This window comes from Nerophis ophidion, linkage group LG22 (assembly GCF_033978795.1).
Source record: "Nerophis ophidion isolate RoL-2023_Sa linkage group LG22, RoL_Noph_v1.0, whole genome shotgun sequence".
NCBI classification, from domain to species: Eukaryota; Metazoa; Chordata; class Actinopteri; order Syngnathiformes; family Syngnathidae; genus Nerophis; species Nerophis ophidion.
The window spans coordinates 5,537,572-5,559,606 of record NC_084632.1 but is presented as its reverse complement, the minus strand read 5'-3'; the positions used below and the strand labels follow the sequence as shown (position 1 = coordinate 5,559,606).

General features: G+C 41.6%; 1 long non-coding RNA gene and 6 other non-coding genes across 7 annotated transcripts in view; 6 read left to right on the top strand and 1 right to left on the bottom strand.

Moving 5' to 3' along the window:
* Window positions 1-22,035, bottom strand: part of LOC133540928 (uncharacterized) — a 143,453-nt gene that overhangs the window by 7,996 nt on the left and 113,422 nt on the right. The gene's annotated exons all lie outside the window — the stretch shown is intronic.
* trnaa-ugc (transfer RNA alanine (anticodon UGC)) lies at window positions 6,742-6,814 on the top strand. The gene has a single exon. It is a non-coding gene; the product is annotated as a tRNA-Ala (tRNA).
* Window positions 8,206-8,278, top strand: trnaa-ugc (transfer RNA alanine (anticodon UGC)). Its single transcript has one exon. It is a non-coding gene; the product is annotated as a tRNA-Ala (tRNA).
* Window positions 11,058-11,130, top strand: trnaa-cgc (transfer RNA alanine (anticodon CGC)). Its single transcript has one exon. It is a non-coding gene; the product is annotated as a tRNA-Ala (tRNA).
* trnaa-agc (transfer RNA alanine (anticodon AGC)) lies at window positions 13,705-13,777 on the top strand. The gene has a single exon. It is a non-coding gene; the product is annotated as a tRNA-Ala (tRNA).
* trnaa-cgc (transfer RNA alanine (anticodon CGC)) lies at window positions 19,017-19,089 on the top strand. The gene has a single exon. It is a non-coding gene; the product is annotated as a tRNA-Ala (tRNA).
* trnaa-cgc (transfer RNA alanine (anticodon CGC)) lies at window positions 21,913-21,985 on the top strand. The gene has a single exon. It is a non-coding gene; the product is annotated as a tRNA-Ala (tRNA).

The window sequence follows — 22,035 nt, the reverse complement described above, 5'->3', positions numbered from 1 at the left end:
TGGAGAAGCGTTTTCTAAAAGAGCGTCGGGGCGAGATAAAGTCGGTGTCATCATTCCGCCGTGTTGTGTTGTTGAGGCCAGCAGGTAGCGATGATGTCAGCCATCTGCCCACACCTGCTTTGGAACCACACTCCATTAGCCAGCTGAGGATGAACACATTAGCCGTAATGAACGCGCCATTATGGTCGCCGGGATGGCATTACATCAACCCCCATTTGTCAAGTGCATGGTTACAAAGCGCCGCCGGACGCCGCCTTCAATCATCCCGAAAGGTGACGGAAAGGGAGACAAAGTGGAGGCTCATCAATAATCTAAAATCACTCCTCTCCTGTGACCGAGCGGCTCTCTAATCTCTGAGAACATGCGATAGCCTCATTGTTTCTTTTCAAGTAGACCAGGGGTTTATTCAGGTGTACTGGAGAGGAGGCTACGCCGGATAGTCCAACCTCGGATTCAGGAGGAACAGTGTGGTTTTCGTCCTGGTCGTGGAACTGTGGACCAGCTCTATACTCTGGGCAGGGTTCTTGAGGGTGCATGGGAGTTTGCCCAACCAGTCTTCATGTGCTTTGTGGACTTGGACCGTGTCCCTCGGGAAGTCCTGTGGGGAGTGCTCAGAGAGTATGGGGTATCGGACTGTCGTATTGTGGCGGTCCGCTCCCTGTATGATCAGTGCCAGAGCTTGGTCCGCATTGCCGGCAGTAAGTCGGTCACATTTCCAGTGAGGGTTGGACTCCGCCAAGGCTGTCCTTTGTCACCCATTCTGTTCATAACTTTTAAGGACAGAATTTCTAGGCGCAGTCAAGGCGTTGAGGGGTTCCAGTTTGGTGGCCGCGGGATTGGGTCTCTGCTTTTTGCAGATGATGTGGTCCTGATGGCTTCATCTGACCGGGATCTTCAGCTCTCACTGGACCGGTTTGCAGCCGAGTGTGAAGCGGCCGGAATGAGAATCAGCACCTCCAAGTCCGAGTCCATGGTTCTCTCCCGGATGCCATCTCCGGGTTGGGGAGGAGACCCCGCCCCAAGTGGAGGAGTTCAAGTACCTAGGAGTCTTGTTCACGAGTGAGGGAAGAGTGGATCGTGAGATCGACAGGCGGATCGGTGCGGCGTCTTCAGTAATGCGGACGTTGTACCGATCCGTTGTGGTGAAGAAGGAGCTGAGCCGGAAGGCAAAGCTCTCAATTTACCGGTCGATCTACGCTCCCATCCTCACCTATGGTCATGAGCTTTGGGTCATGACCGAAAGGATAAGATCACGGGTACAAGCGGCTGAAATGGGTTTGGGTCTCTCCCTTAGAGATAGGGTGAGAAGCTCTGCCATCCGGGAGGAACTCAAAGTAAAGCCGTTGCTCCTCCACATGGAGAGGAGCCAGATGAGGTGGTTCGGGCATCTGGTCAGGATGCCACCCGAACGCCTCCCTAGGGAGGTGTTTAGGGCACGTCCAGCCGGTAGGAGGCCACGGGGAAGACCCAGGACACGTTGGGAAGACTATGTCTCCCGGCTGGCCTGGGAACGCCTCGGGATCCCCCGGGAAGAGCTAGACGAAGTGGCTGGGGAGAGGGAAGTCTGGGTTTCCCTGCTTAGGCTGCTGCCCCCGTGACCCGACCTCGGATAAGCGGAAGAAGATGGATGGATGGATGGAAGTAGACCAGGGGTGTCCAAAGTGTGGCCCGCAGCACATCCTTCTAAAAATACTCAAATATATATATATTTTTTAAACATTACAAAGTGGAATAAAACAGCAAATAGGTGAAATGCAACAAGAAAAAGTTGCATTCTTGACTATAATAACACTTTTTTTAGAATAATTTCACCAAAAATAATAATGAATAAAAATCAATTTTGCTATAAATCAGGGGTCGGGAACCTTTTTGGCTGAGGGAGCCATGAAAGCCAAATATTTCAAAATGTATTTTCCGTAAGAGCCATATAAAATTTTTCAACACTGAATACAAGTAAATTTGTGCATTTTTAAGTATGACCGACATTTGTAGAGTATCATAAGTCTCTTATTCTTTTTAACAACATTGTTATTATAAAAGTTAACCAAAAACTTCTTACCATTAATGCGACATCTTGAACAGGTGCGGTAGAAAACGGATGGTTGGGATTAAAATGCATGAGAATGTTTTCTAATTTGAACGTTATTTTTGAAACTGTGATTACCGGCGGAATTATTCATTACTTATCGTGTTAAGCAATGTCAGCTAAGATTTATCTGTCATCTGGCTCTAGAGCCATAGGTTCCCTACCCGTGGTTTAAGCATTAGACAACTTTTTACCTGCACTCTGCCTCCCGCTGTTTCCCACATCTACAAAGCAATTAGCTACCGACTGCCACCTACTGATATGGAAGAGTATTACATGGTTACTCGGCATAGCTCGGTTGGTAGAGTGGCCGTGCTAGCAACCTGAGGATTCCGGGTTCGATTCCCGCTTCCGGTAATCGAACCTGGAACCCGGTCCTTGGGCAAGACACTTTACCCACCTGCTCCCAGTGCCACCCACACTAGTTTAAATGTAACTTAGATATTGGGTTTCACTATGTAAAGCGCTTTGAGTCACTAGAGAAAAGCGCTATATAAATATAATTATCTGAGAGCCATATGTAGTCATCAAAAGAGCCACATCTGGCTCTAGAGCCATATGTTCCCTACCCCTGCTATAAAGTATTGATTGATTTAAGGAGAAAAGGGACATAAATACAACAAACATAAAAACATGAAAAATATGAAAATTAGAGAAAAAAAATTCCATACTAATTATATCTAATACTAATTATTCTAATTATCCTGTTAATTGTTATTATAAATATACTAAACCATTTAAAATATATTATCTGAAGCTGATATAGAGATTTAAGTGTTGAATGAAAAATAAAAATGTTTTTAAAAAATCATGACATTTTTATGAGTGGAGCACTTTTGGATCCTTAAGGATTTTAGTGGAATTTAATAACTGTCTTTGCTAAAAAAAAAAAAAATTCAAATAAATTTTGCTATGAATTATTGACCTATTTAGGGATCTGTCGCGCCAAATTTCTTTCCCCCCCTTACAAAAACCTTCCCCTTGGGAAGAAATTTGCCGTGACAGCCCCTCCAATGCCTGAAGGACCCCGATGAGGGCGTGACAATACCAAGTTGTATGACTCTTAAAGGGGAACATTATCACCAAACCTATGTAAGCGTCAATATATACCTTGATGTTGCAGAAAAAAGACCATGTATTTTTTTTAACCGATTTCCGAACTCTAAATGAGTGAATTTTGGCAAATTAAACGCCTTTCTGTTTATCTGTCTTTTAGCGATGACGTCAGAACGTGCCGTCATCGAGGTAACACACCCGCCATTTTCGTTTTCACATTTTCGTTTTCATCAGCTCTGTTATTTTCCGTTTTTTCGACTGTTTTTTGGAACCTTGGAGACATCATGCCTCGCGGCTGTGTTGGAGCCACTATGGATTGAACTTTCACAGTATCATGTTAGACCCGCTCGACATCCATTGCTTTCGGTCCCCTAGAGGGGGGGTTGCCCACATCTGAGGTCCTCTCCAAGGTTTCTCATAGTCAGCATTGTCACTGGCGTCCCACTGGATGTGAATTCTCCCTGCCCACTGGGTGTGAGTTTTCCTTGCCCTTTTGTGGGTTCTCCCGAGGATGTTGTAGTCGTAATGATTTGTGCAGTCCTTTGAGACATTTGTGATTTGGGGCAATATAAATAAACATTGATTGATTGATTGATTGACAGAGAAGTGGAGAACTGCTTTTATTCGCCACAGACTCGTCAATGTTTTTATTATCAGTGGCGGTCCCCAGATTGTCTGACTGCACTTTTGTGTGTGTGTGTGTGTGCTCCATGGTCTCCTTCTGGAAGGATTGCCGAGCCAAAAATAGGTCAGCAAACCTTGGAATCCCTTCAAGGACATTGTTACGGAGATGGTGACTGCTTTGTAAACAGAAGGTTGACATCCAGTGTGGCAGTGTCCTTGAGCAAGACAGAGCATCTCTAAGTGTGCTTTGTGAAGCCCTTTTGAGGCTTTTGAAGAAACTTTGATTGAACGCTTTATGATCGTGTTATCATGAGCTGCTTCCAAGCAGGCACAAGACGGAGAGACGACGTTGAGAACTTGTAGAATTCGGTCCTGACTTTGAGCAACTCGAACATAACGTTGAAACAACATTCTTGTTGACGACGTTTAATCAATGTCAGGTTGTGACATTGATTTGACCGTTGAAATTTATAAAGATTACCCCTTTTCTGCGGACACACCCATGGTTCCACTGGCATGGAATACAAAATCTGCCTGTTGACCCAGTAATGCAGTGGTGGACACACCTCAAATTACCTCAAAGAACTCCTCACACCTCAACGTATATCAGCAAACCTCTGATCCACAAATACTTTGCCCTTCCCCACTCCCTGACCGATAATTCCATCGCTTCTTGATGGACGTGAACATCAAGGAAGGAAGGCAAAATATTGGCATGCTAGCTTTTTTTATGATTCACTCACAGTTGTTAGCATTCTAATATTAGCATGCTAGCTCTTTTTAATGATTCGCTCACAGTTTTTAGCATTCCAATATTAGAATGCTAGCTTTTTTTTTTTGATGACTCACTCACAGTTGTTGGCATTAAATATTAGCATGCTGGCTTTTTTTTAATGACTCGCTCACAGTTGTTAGCATTAAATATTAGCATGCTGGCTGTTTTTAATGACCCGCACACAGTTGTTAGAAATATAATATTAGAATGCTGGCAACTGTGTGCGGGTCATTGAAGAAAAGCTAGCATGCTAATAACTGCTAGCATGCTAGTATTAGAATGCTACACAGTTGTCACCATTGAAATATTAGAGTGCTGGCAACTGTGTGCGGGTCATTGAAAAAAGCTAGCCTGCTAAAATTACAATGCTAACAACTGTGAGCAGGTCATTTAAAAAAGCTAGCATGCTAATGTTGGAATGCTACACAGTTGTTGGCATTGTAATATTAGAGTGCTAACAACTGTGAGCAGGTCATTAAAAAAAGCTAGCATGCTATTAGTGTAGCATGCCACTCTCCCACTGCGTGGCGCAGTGGGAGAGTGGCCGTGTGCAACCCGAGCGTCCCTGGTTCAATTTCCACCTAGTACCAACCTCGTCACGTCCGTTGTGTCCTGAGCAAGACACTTCACCCTTGCTCCTGATGGGTGCTGGTTGGCGCCTTGCATGGCAGCTCCCTCCATCAGTGTGTGAATGTGTGTGTGAATGGGTAAATGTGGAAGTAGTGTCAAAGCGCTTTGAGTACTTTGAAGGTAGAAAAGCGCTATACAAGTACAACCCATTTATTTATTTAAAAACATGGGACGGGGGGGGGAGATATTCGAATAGACCCTTAGATTGGGCAGATCTAAGTCAAACATGGAACAAACCGAGCAGTCCAGTTGCAATCAATTGAATGCCCTGAGAATACCATGACCAGGATGAATGAGAACATCCATAGATGTTCTGTAGGTGAGGTCAATCATAGAAAAAGGGGGGCAGCTGTTACTTTGTCAGGGGAATTAGCTCAAATGGTGTAGCGTTTGGTTAGCATGCGAGAGGTAGCGGGATCGATACCCGCATTCTCCAAATGTTGTGCTCTTCTCGGAAATCCAAAATCCTAACCTTTACTTGAAACTCACATCAAAAATTTGCTTTAACACCACATTGTTTGCTTTCCATGTGAGAGATTAATTGATTAACGTGGACCCCGACTTAAACAAGTTGAAAAACTTATTCGGGAATACGGAATATGTACTGAACTGTGCAATCTACTAATAAAAGTATCAATCAAGATAGCGCGATAACGCTTTCATTCTCTGTTGGTATTGTTCCTGACGCTTTTCTAGTTAAAGAAATAAATCTGAAATGGCTTTATTGAATCAAAGCAGCAGATTGAAACCCCCAACCTGAGCTTGATCGTAACCCAGACTTCCATTTTCTACCTGATTGTAACCCATGTGTATAGAACACATGGACTATGGCTGAGATTGATGCCATAGAAAGCAAAACGGCCTTTCAATTAAACGAGTTTATTAGCTCAAATTGTAGAGCGCTCACTTAGCATGCGATAGATACCTGGGTCGATATCTGCATTCTCCAAAACTTATGGTTCTAAACTTTTGTTCCTATTGAAAAAAATACAATGCTGAATTAGATTCAGTAAGTCCTATTCTGAATTCAATACAAATTGACTCAAATGCTATATTGTTTACTTTGCATGTGGGAGGTAGCAACATCAACACTCATATTCTCTGTTGATATTATTGTTATTCACGATATAGTTTTAATAAACTGAAGTCTCAAATCAAAACCCCAACCCTAACTTCACATGCGGGAGATAGCGTGATCGATACCCGCATTCTCCAAGTGTTCTGTTCTGGACTGTCTTCTTCTTGATATAAATCATAGTCTGCGTTGGATTTAGTAAATCCTAACCTAAACTTGAAACTCAAATACAAATTTTGCTGTAATGCTACATTGTTTAATTTGCATGTGAGAGGTAGCGCATTAATGCTTACATTCTCTCTTGGTATTGTTCCGAACACGGTTTTTCTTGGAGAAAATACGTCTGAAATTTTTTTAATAAACCAAATGCTCAAATTGAAACTACAATCTGAGCTTGATCATAACCCATCCTTCCATTTTCTACCTGTGTGTTGAACACATTGACTAAGGGCGAGATCGATGGCAAAGGAAACGTAACAGCCGATTAACTTAACAGGGGAATTAGCTCAGATGGTAGAGCGCTCGCTTTGCATGCGAGAGGTAGCGGGATCGATGCCCGCATTCTCCAAATATTATGTTCTTATACCCTGTTCCGCCTGAAAATAACCCAAGGCTGAATTAGATCCAGTAATCCAAATACAAATTAGCTCAAATGCTATATTGTTTACTCAAAAAGGTTCATTATGTCTTCTTATTCCTATAGTTTTCAAATGTTCTTGTAATCAGACAATATCGTGGATATATTCGATGGTATTTTTTACCTGACATGTTTCGACTGTCATCTGCAGTCTTCTTCAGAAGGGTCACCAATATACCGAAAATATTGTGTGGGAACAACATGTAAACCAGGGGTCGGGAACCTTTTTGGCTGAGTGAGCCATGAAAGCCAAATATTTTCAAATGTATTTCCGTGAGAGCCGTATAATAGTTTTTAACGATGAATGTAACTAAATGCCTGCATTTTTTTTAGTAAGACCAACATTTTTAGAGTATTGTAGGTCTCTTATTCTTTTTAATAACATTGTTATTCTGAAGCTAACCAATAATAAATCAAATACTTCTTATCATGAATATGACTTCTTGAACAGGTGCGGTAGAAAGCGGATATTTTGACGCTGTGATTACCAGCGTAATTATGTAGGTAGGTAAGTATTGTTGTTGCCCAAGTACAACACAACTTTGTTGATTGACTGATTGATTTGTTTAGACAAACAAACAGCTATGGGGGGGAAAAAACTCCAGAGCAAAGCATATATACGTATCACAACATACATCTCCAGACTTGCAACAGAGGGGAGGGAGTGGGGGGCTACGGTGGCGGGCTGCAGCTCTTCAGACACTGCCCAGTTGTCCATCACCCCTAAGAGATTCGCGTCAAGGGCGTTGGATGGATTATTCATTACTTATCGTGTTAAGCAATGTCAGCTAAGATTTATCTTGAGAGCCAGATGCAGTCATCAAAAGAGCCACATCTGGCTCTAGAGCCATAGGTTCCCTACCCCTGCCCTAAGTGATGTGTTCTTCTTGAAAAAAATCATAGTCTGCATTGGATTTAGTAAATCCTAACCTAAATTTGAAACTCAAATATAAATTAGCTTTTTATACTACTTTGTTTGATTTGCATGTGTGAGGTAGCGCATCAATGTTTTCATTCTCTGTTGGTAAGGTTCCTAACACTGTTCTTCTTGAAGAAAATACATCTGAAATGGTTTTAATAAACCTAAGGCTCGAATTGAAACCCCAACCTGAGCTTGATCGTAACCCATCCTTCCATTTTCTCCCTGATTGTAACCCGTGCGTAGAACACATGGAATATGGGTGAGATTGATGACATAGAAAACGTAATACCCCTTATAAAATAAACCCTATCCTTAGCTTGAGTCAACCCATATGTGTAGAACGCATTGACTATGGGTGAGATGAATGGCACAGAAAGCGTAATACCCCATTGACTGAACAGGGGAATTAGCTCAAATGGTAGAGCGCTCGCTTTGCATGCGAGAGGTAGCGGGATCGATACCCGCATTCTCCAAATATTATGTTCTTAAACCCTATTCCGCTTGAAAATTACCCCAGGCATAATTAGATTCAGCAAATACTAAATTGTTTACTCAAAAAACATTAATTATGTCTTCTTATTCCTATAGTTTTCAAATGTTCTTTTAATCAGACAATATTGTCGGTGTATTCGATGGTATTTTCGATGTTTCGACTGTCATCTGCAGACTTCTTTAGAAGGGTCACTAATATACTGAAAATATTGTCTGGGGTACAACATGTAAACTATAAGGAGAAGAAAACAAAGAAGAAACCCAAACCTGAAGTAAAGATCAAAGAGGTCATACCCTTACCATACATTAGAGGAATAACTAAACCAATTCAGCGGGTCATGAAAAAACACAAAAATATAAACTGTTAAATCTCACACAAACACAAGACAGTTACTTTACATCTAAAAGACAAACAAGTAAAATTTTGAAAAAAACTTCAAAAAATACAACAAGCCACTGGGAACTGATTTTTATTGTTTTTAACCCTTTTGAAATTGTGATAATGTTCCCCCTTTAAAAAAAACATGACTGAATTAGATTCAGTAAGTCCGTTTCCAAATGCAACTCAAATACAAATTAGCTTAAATGCTATATTGTTTACTTTGCATATGAGAGGTAGCAACATCAATGCTCATATTCTCTGTTGGTGTTGTTTATGATGCTGTTCTTAAAAAAAATAATAAAATTGGTCTGATATAGTTTTGATAAACCAAAGTCTCAAATTGGAGTTTGCATGTCCTCACCGTGACTGCGTGGGTACCCTTCGGGTACTCCGGCTTCCTCTCACCTCCAAAGACATGCACCTGGGCACAAGCCCCTCCCACCTCCAAAGACATGCACCTGGGCATAAGCCCCTCCCACCTCCAAAGACATGCACCTGGGGATAGGTTGATTGGCAACACTAAATGGTCCCTAGTGTGTGAATGTTGTCTGTCTATCTGTGTTGGCCCTGTGATGAGGCAGAGACTTGTCCAGGGTGTACCCCGCCATCATTTCATCATTATATATCAATGATGAAATATTAACATTGCAACACATGCCAATACGGCCTTTTTAGTTTACGAAATTGCAATTTGAAATTTCCCGGGAGTTTTTTCTTGAAAACGTCGCGTAATGATGACGCGTACGCTTAACATCACGGGCTCTTAAGAAATATGAGCGCTGCACACACACACAGCTAGAAGTCGTCTGCTTTAACCGCATAATTACACAGTATTTTGGAGATCTGTGTTGCTGAATCCTTTGCAATTTGTTCAATTAATATTGGAGACGTCAAAGAAGAAAGATGTAGGTGGGAAGCTTTAGCCTTTAGCCACACAAACACACGGTGATTCCTGGTTTAAAATTCACGGAGGTGAAAGTTTACTATGGATCACAGCAAACATGGATCCCGACCAAATGTCAACAAGCAGGTTTCGGTGAGAAAATTTTGGTAAAAAGTCTGCCTGAATGCAGCTGAGATTGGCCCCAGCACCCCTGGCGACCCCAAAAGGGAAAAATTGTAGAAAATGGATGGATGGAAGTCTCAAATGAAAAACCCCAACCCTAACTTCACATACAGGGGACAGTGGGATTGATACCCGCATTTTCCAAGTGTTATGTTCTTGACCGTGTTCTTTTTGAGATAAATCATAGTCTGGATTGAATTTAGTAAATCCTAACCTAAACTTGAAACTCAAATACAAATTTGCTTTAATACTACTTTATTTAATTTCAATGTGAGAGGTAGCGCATAATAGCTTTCATTCACATTACGGCCATTGACTTCAAAGGGGAATTAGCTCAAATGGTAGAGCGCTCGCTTCGCATGTGAGAGGTAGCGGGATCGATGCCCGCATTCTCCATAGATCATGTTCTTGAACCTTGTTCTGCTTGAAGTCTGAAATAGTTTTGATTACCCAAAGTCTCAAATAAAAACCCAAACCCTAACTTCGTACGCAGGAGGTATTGGGATTGATACCCGCATTCCCCAAGTGTTGTGTTCTTAACAATGTTCTTCTTGAAAAAAAATCCTAACCTCAGTTTGAAACTCAAATACAAATCTGCTTTTTTATACTACATGGTTTAATTTGCATGTGAGAAGTAGCACATCAATGCTTATATTCTCTGTTGGTATTGTTCCTAACACTGTTCTTCTTAGGGAAAATACGTCTGAAATGGATTTCATAAACCTAAGGGTCAAATTGAAACCCCAACCTGAGCTTGATCGTAACCCATCCTTCCATTTTCTACCTGATTGTAACCCATATGTGTAGAACACATGGACTATGGGTGAGATGAATGGCACTGAAAGGGTAACACACCATTGACAGAACAGGGGAATTAGCTCAAATGGTAAAGCGCTCGCTTAGCATGTGAGAGGTAGCGGGATCGATACCCGCATTCTCCAAATACTTTGACCTGTGATTCTTGATTGATGAGAAGTTAAAACCCAAAGCAAGAAGGCAAAAACATTGGGAGTGGGGGGCTGTTGGAATAGAGCCTTAGATTGGGCAGATCTAGTTGGATTAAATTTTACCAATCTAAGGCGAACATGGAACAAACCGAGCAGTCCAGTTGCAATCAATTGAATGTTTTGAGAATACAAGGACCAGGATGAATTAGAACATCCATAAACAATACTTTCTGTAGGTGAGGTCCATAGCCGAAAAAGTGCGGCGAACAGTTCTATTGACAGGGGAATTAGCCCAAACTGTTCCTTTTGAAAAAAGTTTGTTTGTTGGTATGGTTCCTAACACGTGACAGCCAACTAATACCGAAGGGGAATTAGCTCAAATGGTAGAGCGCTCGCTTCGCATGTGAGAGGTAGCGGGATCGATACCCGCATTCTCCATAGATCATGTTCTTAAACCTTGTTCTGCTTGAAGTCTGAAAGAGTTTTGATTACCCAAAGTCTCAAATAAAAACCCAAACCCTAACTTCGCACGCAGATGTATTGGGATTGATACCCGCATTCCCCAAGTGTTGTGTTCTTCTTGACAAAGAAATCATAGTCTGCATTGGATTTAGTCAATCCAAACCTCAATTTAAAACTCAAATACAAATTTGCTTTTTTATACTGCATTAATTTGCATGTGAGAAGTAGCACATCAATGCTTACATTGTTCTTCTTGGAGAAAATATATCTGAAATGTTTTTAATAAACCTAAGGCTCAAATTGAAACCCCAACCTGAGATTGATCGTAACCCATCCATCCATTTTTTACCTGATTGTAACCCAGGTGTGGAGAACACATGGACTATGAAAGCATAACAGTTCAGCTCCTCAGTAGGGAGTTAGTTCAGATAGTAGAGCACTTAGAGGTAGTGGGATCGCCTCCCGCATTCTCCAAAATCTGTTTTTAATCTGTTCCTCTTGAAAAAAGGTTTGTCTGAACATTTTAGTATACCCGAACCTCAGATTCATACCCAAAACATACACTCTTGACCCATTTCCTCTTGGAATAATCATTATTCATAATAGTTTTAGTAAACCCCAACCTCATATTGATATGCTAATAAGACTCTTCCGTAAATAAACCCATGTGTGTAGAACACAATGGATTAGAAGTCCATCATCCAACCCTCTTGGCAACCTAATTCTTTTTGATGATGTTTCAACATAATGTTGTTGGCTGAAAATGATACTTCTCATAGTTGAGGTGGTCATCCGAGAACATGTGAGGGCTAGTTTCTTTAACAGGGGAAAAACATACCCTTATAAAATAAACCCTATCCTTAACTTGAGTCAACCCATATGTGTAGAACGCATTGACTATGGGTGAGATGAATGGCACAGAAAGCGTGATACCCCTTCAACTGAACAGGGGAATTAGCTCAAATGGTAGAGCGCTCGCTTAGCATGTGAGAGGTAGCGGGATCGATACCCGTATTCTCCAAATATTATGTTCTCAAACCCTTTTACTCTTGAAAATAACCCAAATCTGGATTAAATCCAGTAAATCCTAGTCTGTATTCAACCCAAATGCAAATGTGCTCAAATGCCATATCGTTTACCTTGCATGTGGGAGATAGATGAATACAAAACCTTCCTGTTGACCTGGCACATTATTACAAAGAACTCCTCACACCACAATATGCATCAAGAAACTTCCGATTCACAAATACTTTTGCCCGTACCTGACGGATACATTGAACTACTTTTTATTGACATGAACACAGCAAACTAAAGAGGGAAGGCTAAAAAAAGGAGGGACGATGGGTACTCGAATGAAGACTTACATTGGTCAGATTTCATTAGAGTAGATCTGACCAATGGAATATCGAACAAACCGAACAGTGCGATCGATTGAAAATTCTTAGAATCCAATGACTTGGATAAACGAGAACCTCTGTAGACAATATTTTCTGGAGGTGAGGTCGTTTTAAGAAAAAATGTGCTGTGGTCTGTAATGTTATCAGGGGGGTTAGCTCAAATGGTAGAGAGCTCGCTTAGCATGTGAGAGATAGCGGGATCAATGCCCGCATTCTCCAAATCTTCTGTTCTTAAAACATTCCTCTTGAAAAAAAACATAGTCTGAAAGTTTCTGAAAACCCCAACCTCCTATTCATACCTTTATAAAATAAGGTTATGACTTAGTCTGAGTCAACCCATGTGTGTTGAATGCGATGGATTAGAAGTCCATCATCCTACCTTCTCAGCAACCTGAGATTTCAACCTAATCGACTTGGCTGAAAATAATACTCCCCGTAGGCGAGGACAACACCAGAGACAACTCGGTGGCTATTTACTCATCTCAAATGGTAGAGCGCTCGCTTTGCATGCGAGCGGTAGCAGGATCAGTGCCTGCTATCTTCTGTTTATCTGTTCTTGACCATGTTCTTCTTACCCCACCCATGTAAGAAACCCTAAACTGAGCTGATTCACACCAGGTGTGTATAATGTGATTGATTAGGATTGATCAGGGCATTCAATCGATCACAACTGGACTAGAGCGCTTGCTTTGCATGTGAGAGGTAGCGGTATCAATACCCCCAATCTCCAAAACCTGTTCCTCTTGAAATAATCGTCTCTCAAAACAGTTTTATGAAACCCCAACCTCATATTGAACCGATTTTATACACAATTGCTTCAATACTAAATTGTTTGCTTTGCATGTGTGAGGTAAGGTATTAATGCTTTAATTCTTTGTTGGTATTGTTCCTGGCACTGATCTTCTCAAAAGAAAATAGGTCTGAAGTGGTTTTAATAAACAATTTCCGTAACGTATCGGCTTATTAACTGAACAGGGGAATTAGCTAGGTAGCGAGATCGATACCTGCGTTCTCTAAATATTATGTTCTGAAACCCTGTTCCTCTTGAAAATAATCCGAGGCTGAATTAGATCCATTAAGTCTTAGTCTGGACTAAATACGAACTGGTTCAAAAGCTAAATTGTTTAGCGGGTAATAAGTTTTGAAGCAGACGGGGGAATTAGCTCAAATGGTAGAGTGCTCGCTTAGCATGCGAGAGGTAGCGGGATCGATGCCCGCATTCTCCAAAACTTATTATTTTGGCCTTTAAACAGTTAAACCTCACACAAATACAAGACTGTTACTTGTACATCCAGAAGACAAAATAGAACAAGACGAGAAATGCAATGTCATTTACGAAATCCCGTGTAAATCATGCAAAAAAAACTTACATGGGAGTAACAGGGAGGACATTCAACACAAGGAAGAAAGAACATCAGAAAGAATGTGGAAAAGAGACAACTGGACGGTTTACAAGAAGCCCAAAACAAAAATGTGAGCAGGAAATCTTCAAATCAGCCATATCAGATCATTGCAAAATAAGTAACCAGATCCTGGACCGCCACAACGGCAAAATCATCGGCACAGAAAGTAACACATTCAAATGATGGATTAAAGAGGTGATCAAACTAAGGAAGTAGCCCAAGGAAACCATCAATCGGGATGAGGGAGCATTCATGCCCTCGCATACCTGGGACTCCCTCCTCCATTAACTATTAAGCGGTGAAGGCTGGGGGAGGGGGGGGGTACAACAAATGGTAGACCACTTCCTTTGCATGCGAGCGCTAGCAGGATCAGTGCCTGTAATATTCTATTCATATGTTCTTGACCATGTTCTTCCTACCCCACCCATGTAAGAAACCCTAAACCGAGCTGATTCAACCAGGTGTGTCGAATGTGATTGATTAGGATCGATCAGGGCATTCAATCGATCGCAACTGGACTGTCAAGGTTTGTCTTGGAAGATATTTTTCCCCTCAGGCTTCATCAGTTCATGCTTATAGACTTAGTTTGGTCAGTTCTAGTGCCAAAACCCCAAATGTTTATACTCCACAAACCAGGAGGGTGTTCTTGGGCAAGGATGGTTTCGCCCTATTGTAGTGAGAAAAACAACTGTTTTAACGCAAACAAGCAACCTTACTGTCAAAGTTAACGACAGCCTTTTAAGTGTAATTTTTTTCCTTCGTTAGCAATGAGGTATTGTGTGGCAGAACGATCGCTGTGGATCGACTACTACCAGTCCCAAATAGTCGGAATGCTCCACGTAAGCATTCCATTTAGGTGTAAAAAAATGGCATACTGGTCACCTTCTCTGACCAGAATGTTTCTAACCCCTGTTATTCGTTGGAGGCTAAATTGCAGAGTCTTTTAGGAGCAGTTGAAAGGACAGAGTTGTATGTGGGAGACATGTGGTGTCACAGACCACCTCCACTGTTCAGGGATCGTATTTCAACCTTGACATAATTCCTCTTACATACCATCCGTACTCCCTGTCCAGAATCTGTACATGCTCTGTTCTCAAAGGAGTTCTGGTTTAGTAAACCCCAAACTCATATTGAACAAATTTTATACAAATTTGCTTTAATATTATATTGTTTGCTTTGCATGTGTGAGGTAGCACGTCATAGCTTTCATTCTGTGTTGGTATGGTTCCTAACACGTGACAGCCAAATATTATCATGGGGGAATTAGCTCAAATGGTAGAGCGCTTGCTTCGCATGCGAGAGGTAGCGGGATCGATACCCGTGTTCTCCAAACATTATGTTGGATTCTATATACGCAGTCTCCAGTGTTATGTTCCTGACCGTGTTCTTCTAGAAAAAAATCATAGTCTGCATTGGATTTAGTAAATCCTTCCCAAAACTTGAAACTCAAAAACAAATTTGCTGTAATGCTACATTGTTTAATTTGCATGTGAGAAGTAGCACATCAATGCTTACATTCTCTGTTCTTATTGTTCCTAACACTGTTCTTCTTGGAGAAAATATATCTGAAATGGTTTTAATAAACCCAGGGCTCGAATTGAAACCCCAACCTGAGCTTGATCGTAACCCATCCATCCATTTTCTACCTGATTGTAACCCATGTGTGTAGAACACATGGACTATGGAAGCATAACAGTGCAGTTTCTCAATAGGGGAATTAGTTCAAATGGTAGAGCACTTGCTTAGCTTGCAAAAATAGTGGGATCAATACCCACGTTCTCCAAAATTTGTGTTTTTAATCTGTTCCTCTTGAAAAAAGGTTTGTCTGAACGTTTTAGGAAACCCCAACTTCAGATTCATACCCAAAACAAGCATTCTTGATGGCATGGCTTAGTGGCTAGAACGGCCGTGCCAGAAACCTGAGGGTTGCAGGTTCGCTTCCCACCTATTGACATCCAAAAAAGCACTGCCGTTGTGTCTTTGGGCAGGACACACTGGTGAATGAATGATGAACGAATGATAGGTGGTGGTCGGAGAGGCCATAGGCCCAAACTGGCTGCCACGCTTTCGTCAGCCTACCCCAGGGCAGCTGTAGCTACAGATGTAGCTTACCACCACCAGGTGTGGATGAATGATGGGTTCCCACTTCAATGTCAGCGCTTTGAGTATATAACAATAGAAAAGCGCGATATAAACCTAATCCATTATTATTATTATTATTATTGACCCAGTTCCTCTTGGAATAATCATTGTTTATAACAGTTTTAGTAAACCCCAACCTCATATTGATATGCTAATAAGACTATTTCGTAAATAAACCCATGTGTGTAGAACACAATGGATTAGAAGTCCATCATCCAACCCTCTTGGCAACCTAATTCTTCTTGAGGACGTTTCAACTTAATGTTGTTGGCTGAAAATGATACTTCTTATAGGTGAAGTCGACATCGTAGAACACGTGATTGAACAGGGGAATTAGCTCAAATGGTAGAGCGCTCGCTTAGCATGTGAGAGGTAGCGGGATCGACGCCCGCATTCTCCAAATATTATTTTCTTAAAGGGGAACATTATCACAATTTCAAAAGGGTTAAAAAACAATAAAAATCAGTTCCCAGTGGCTTGTTGTATTTTTTGAAGTGTTTTTCAAAATTTTACCGGTCTCGGAATATCCCTAAATAAAGCTTTAAAGTGCCTTATTTTCGCTATCTTCGAAACCACTATCCATTTCCCTGTGACGTCACACAGTGCTCCCAATGTAAACAAACAATGGGAATACCACAGCAAGATATAGCGACATTAGCTCGGATTCAAACTCGGATTTCAGCGACTTAAGCGATTCAACAGATTACGCATGTATTGAAACAGATGGTTGGAGTATGAAAGTATTGAAGAAGAAACTGAAGCTATTGAGCGAATAGCTATTGACGCTATTCATAGCCATAGCATGGCCGAATAGCTGCGTTAGCATCGCCGGTAAAATGTGCGGACCAAACGATCAGGACTTTCGCATCTTTTGACACTGGAGCAACTTAAATCCGTCGATTGGTAAGTGTTTGTTTCGCATTAAATGTGGGTGGAAGGAAACGTAATATAGTTGCAAATGCATCTGCAGGTTATCCATACATCTCTGTGCCATGTCTGCTTTAGCACCGCCGGTAAATAGCATGTTAGCATCGATTAGCGTAGCATGTTAGCATCGATTAGCTGGCAGTCAACACCAACAAAACTCACCTTTGTGATTTCGTTGACTTAATCGTTGCAAATGCATCTGCAGGTTATCCATACATCTCTGTGCCATGTCTGCTTTAGCACCGCCGGTAAATAGCATGTTAGCATCGATTAGCGTAGCATGTTAACATCGATTAGCTGGCAGTCAACACGAACAAAACTCACCTTTGTGATTTCGTTGACTTAATCGTTGCAAATGCATCTGCAGGTTATCCATACATCTCTGTGCCATGTCTGCGTTAGCATCGCCGGTAAAATGTGCGGACCAAACGATCAGGACTTCCGCATCTTTTGACACTGGAGCAACTTAAATCCGTCGATTGGTAAGTGTTTTTTTCACATTAAATGTGGGTGGAAGGAAACGTAATATAGTTGCAAATGCATCTACAGGTTATCCATACATCTCTGTGCCATGTCTGCTTTAGCACCGCCGGTAAATAGCATGTTAGCATCGATTAGCGTAGCATGTTAGCATCGATTAGCTGGCAGTCAACACCAACAAAACTCACCTTTGTGATTTCGTTGACTTAATCGTTGCAAATGCATCTGCAGGTTATCCACACATCTCTGTGCCATGTCTGCTTTAGCATCGCCGGTCAAATGTGGAGACACTCTGGCACATTCAATGGGGGTCTGGCGGCAGACACTTTGGCATCTTGGGGCCAGTGGTGCAACTTGAATCCCTCCCTGTTAGTGTTGTTACACCCTCCGACAACACACCGACAAGGCATGATGTCTCCGAGGTTCCAAAAAATAGTCAAAAAAACGTAAAATAACAGAGCTGAGACCCGGTGTTTGTAATGTGTTGAAAATGAAAATGGGGGCTGTGTTACCTCGGCGACGTCACATTCTGACGTCATCGCCTCCAGTGCGATAAACAGAAAGGCGTTTAATTCGCCAAAATTCACCCATTTAGAGTTCGGAAATCGGTTAAAAAAATAGATGGTCTTTTTTCTGCACCATCAAGGTATATATTGACGCTTACATAGGTCTGCTGATAATGTTCCCCTTTAAACACTGTTACTCTTGAAAATAACCCAAGTCTGAATTAGATCCAGTAGCTCTTAGTCTATATTCCACCCAAATGCAAATGGGCTCAAATGCCATATCGTTTACTTTGCATGTGGGAGATAACTGAATACAAAACCTTCCTGTTGACCTACCAATGCGTTCATGGACATGCTCCACATTATTACAAAGAACTCCTCACACCACAACATGCATCAAGAAACTTCCGATTCACAAATACTTTTGCCCTTACTCCGTACCTGACGGATAAATCTAACACCTTTTTATTGGGTTACGTGAAAACAACAGGGTGTACGCCGCCTTCTGCCTGGACACAGCTGAGATAGGCTACAGCACCCTCTGCAATCCCAAAAGGGAAAAACGGTAGAAAATGGATGGATGGAAGTCTCAAATCAAAACCCCAACCTTTACTTCGCAAGCGGGAGGTGGTGGGATTGATGCCCACATTCTCCAAGTGTTATGTTCTTGACCGTGTTCTTCTTGGGAAAAAATCATAATGTGCTTTAGATTTAGTAAATCCTAACCTAAACTTGAAATTCAAATACGTTAATACTAAATTGTTTTCTTTGCATGTGTATTAATAATTGTATTTTTTTTTGTTGGTATTTTTCTTCATGCTGTTCTTCTTAAAGAAAATAAAAGTCTGAAATGGTTTTGACAAACCAAAGTCTGAAATTGAAACCCCAACCTGACCTTGATCGTAACCCATCCATTTTTTACCTGGCTGTAACCCAGGTGTGTAGAACACATTGACTATGGGTGAGTTTCATGTCACAGAAGTCTAAGTGGCTCATCAGGTCCAAAAGGGGAATTAGCTCAAATGGTAGAGCGCTTGCTTCGCATGCGAGAGGTAGCGGGATCGATACCCGCATTCTCCAAATGTTATGTTCTGATCCATTTTCTCCTTGTATAAAAATCTGACATGGATTCAGTAAATCCTAACCCTAATTTGAAACCCAGATCTAAATTGTCTCTAAAAGTTTTCTTTGCATGTGAGCAGTAGCGGCTTTTGAAAGCGCCAACACATCCAAAACAGTGCTGCCCAGAACCTGATGAGGGTCCGAAAATATAAAGACATTACTCCTAAAAAAAGCTTTAAAGTGCTTGATCTTCGCTATTTACGATGCAACTGTCCATTTCCCTGTGACGTCACATCGTGATTCCAATACAAACAACATGGCTGATAGCACAGCAAGATATAGCGACATTAGCTCGGATTCAGACTCGGATTTCAGCGGCTTAAGCGATTCAACAGATTACACATGTATTGAAACAGATGGTTGGAGTATGGAGGCAGATAGCGAAAGCGAAATTGAAGAAGAAACTGAAGCTATTGAGCGAATAGCTATTGACCCTATTCGGCCATGTCTGTCTTAGCATCGCCGGTAAAATGTGCAGACCAACCGATCAGGACTTTCGCATTGACACTGGATCAACTTAAATCCGTCGATTGGTAAGTGTTTGTTTCGCATTAAATGTGGGTGGAAGGAAACGCTGGATGCAAATACAACTACAAATGTACATACAGGTAGCCTAAATAGCATGTTAGCATCGATTAGCTGGCAGTCATGCCGCGACCAAATATGTCTGATTAGCACATAAGTCATAAGTAACATCAACAACACTCACCTTTGTGATTTTGTTGACTTTATCGTTGGGAATGCATCTGCTTTGAGTGTCGCAGGATATCCAGACATTATTGCCATCTCTGTGCCATCTCTGTCGTAGCATCGCCGGTAAAAACCAAAAGAGGGCTTTCGCATCTCTTGACACTGGAGCAACTTAAATCCGTTGATTGGTAAGTGTTTGTTTGGCATTAAATGTGGGTGCAGGGAAAGGCTGGATGCAAATATAGCTACAAATGAGACATAATGCTGCAATATGTACACACAGCTAGCCTAAATAGCATGTTAGCATCGATTAGCATGCCGTGCTAATCGATGCACATTCTATGTAAATCAACTTGAATCCGTCCCTGATCGTGTTGTTACACCCTCCGACAACACACCGACGAGGCATGATGTCTCCAAGGTACCGGCAAACAGTCGAAAAAACGGAAAATAACAGAGCTGATTCTACTCGATGCGTGTGACGTGGTAGGGAAAAAAGGCGTTGACAACCGATGTGACGTCACGTTCTGACGTCGTCGCTCAGAGAGCCATAAACAGAAAGGTGTTTAATTCGCCAAAATTCACCCATTTAGAGTTCGGAAATCGGTTAAATAAATATATGGTCTTTTTTCTGCAACATCAAAGTATATATTGATGCCTACAAAGGTCTGGTGATAATGTTCCCCTTTAAATTGAAGCCCCAGCCCGAGCTTGATCGTAACCCATCCAAGCATATTTTTACCTGATTGTAGCCCATGTGTGTAGAACACATGGACTATGGGTGACTTTCATGTTACAGAATGCGTAGTGAAGATTACCTTCTGCAGGTGGGGTCGATACTGGAAAACGTGCGGCGGCACATCATATCAACAGGGGAATTAGCTCAAATGGTAGAGCGCTTGCTTCGCATGCGAGAGGTAGCGGGATCAATGCCCGCATTCTCCAAATGTTATGTTCTTATCCATTTTCTCCTTGTATAAAAATCAAAATCTGACTTGGATTCAGTAAATCCTAACCCTAATTTGAAAACCAGGTATAAATTGTCTCTAAAAGTTTTCTTTGCATGTGAGCAGTAGCGGCTTTTGAAAGCGCCAACACATCCAAAACAGTGCTGCCCAGAACCTGATGAGGGTCCGAAAATATAAAGACATTACTCCTATTCTCCACTTGCTACACTGGCATGGAATACAAAATCTGCCTGTTGACCCAGTAATGCAGTCATGGACACGCCTCACATTACCTCAAAGAACTCCTCACACCACAACATGCATCAAGAAACCTCTGATCCACAAATACTTCGACCTGACGGATAATTCCAACGCTTCTTGATTGATGTGAAGTTGAAAAACCAAAGAAGGAAGGCAAAAACATTGGGAGGGGTGGCTATTGGAATAGAGCCTTAGATTGGGCAGATCTAGTTGGATTAAATCTGACCAATCTAAGGCGAACATGGAACAAACCGAGCAGTCCAGTAGCAATCAATTGAATGTTTTGAGAATACAAGGACCAGGATGAATGAGAACATCCATAAACAATACTTTCCGTAGGTGAGGTTCGTACCGGAAAACGTGCGGCGAACGGTTCTATTGACAGGGGAATTAGCTCAAATGGTAGAGAGGTAGCGGGATCGATATCCGCATTCTCCAAAACTTACATTATTGTACCTGTCCCTCTTGAAATAACCATTTTTAGAATAGTTTTGGTAAACTCCGACCTCATTCTAATATGTTTTAATAAGAAACAATGCTTTCATTCCCTGTTGGTATTGTTCCTAACGCTGTTCTTTTAGGAGAAAATACAAGTCTGAAATGGATTTAAAAAACCGAAGTGTCAAATTGAAACCCCACTCGAGCTTGATCGTAACCCATCCATCCATTTTCTACCTGACTGTAATCCAGGTGTGTAGAACCCATTAACAATAAATGAGAGTGATGTCGTAGAATGCGTAGTGGCACTATGGTGAAACAGGGGAATTAGCCCAAATGGTAGAATGCCCGCATTCTCCAAAACCTATGTTTTTAAACTGTTCCTTTTGAAAAAAGTTTGTCTGTTGGTATGGTTCCTAACACGTGACAGTCAACTAATACCGAAGGGGAATTAGCTCAAATGGTAGAGCGCTCGCTTCGCATGTGAGAGGTAGCGGGATCGATACCCGCATTCTCCATTGATAATGTTCATAAACCTTGTTCTGCTTGAAGTCTGAAAGAGTTTTGA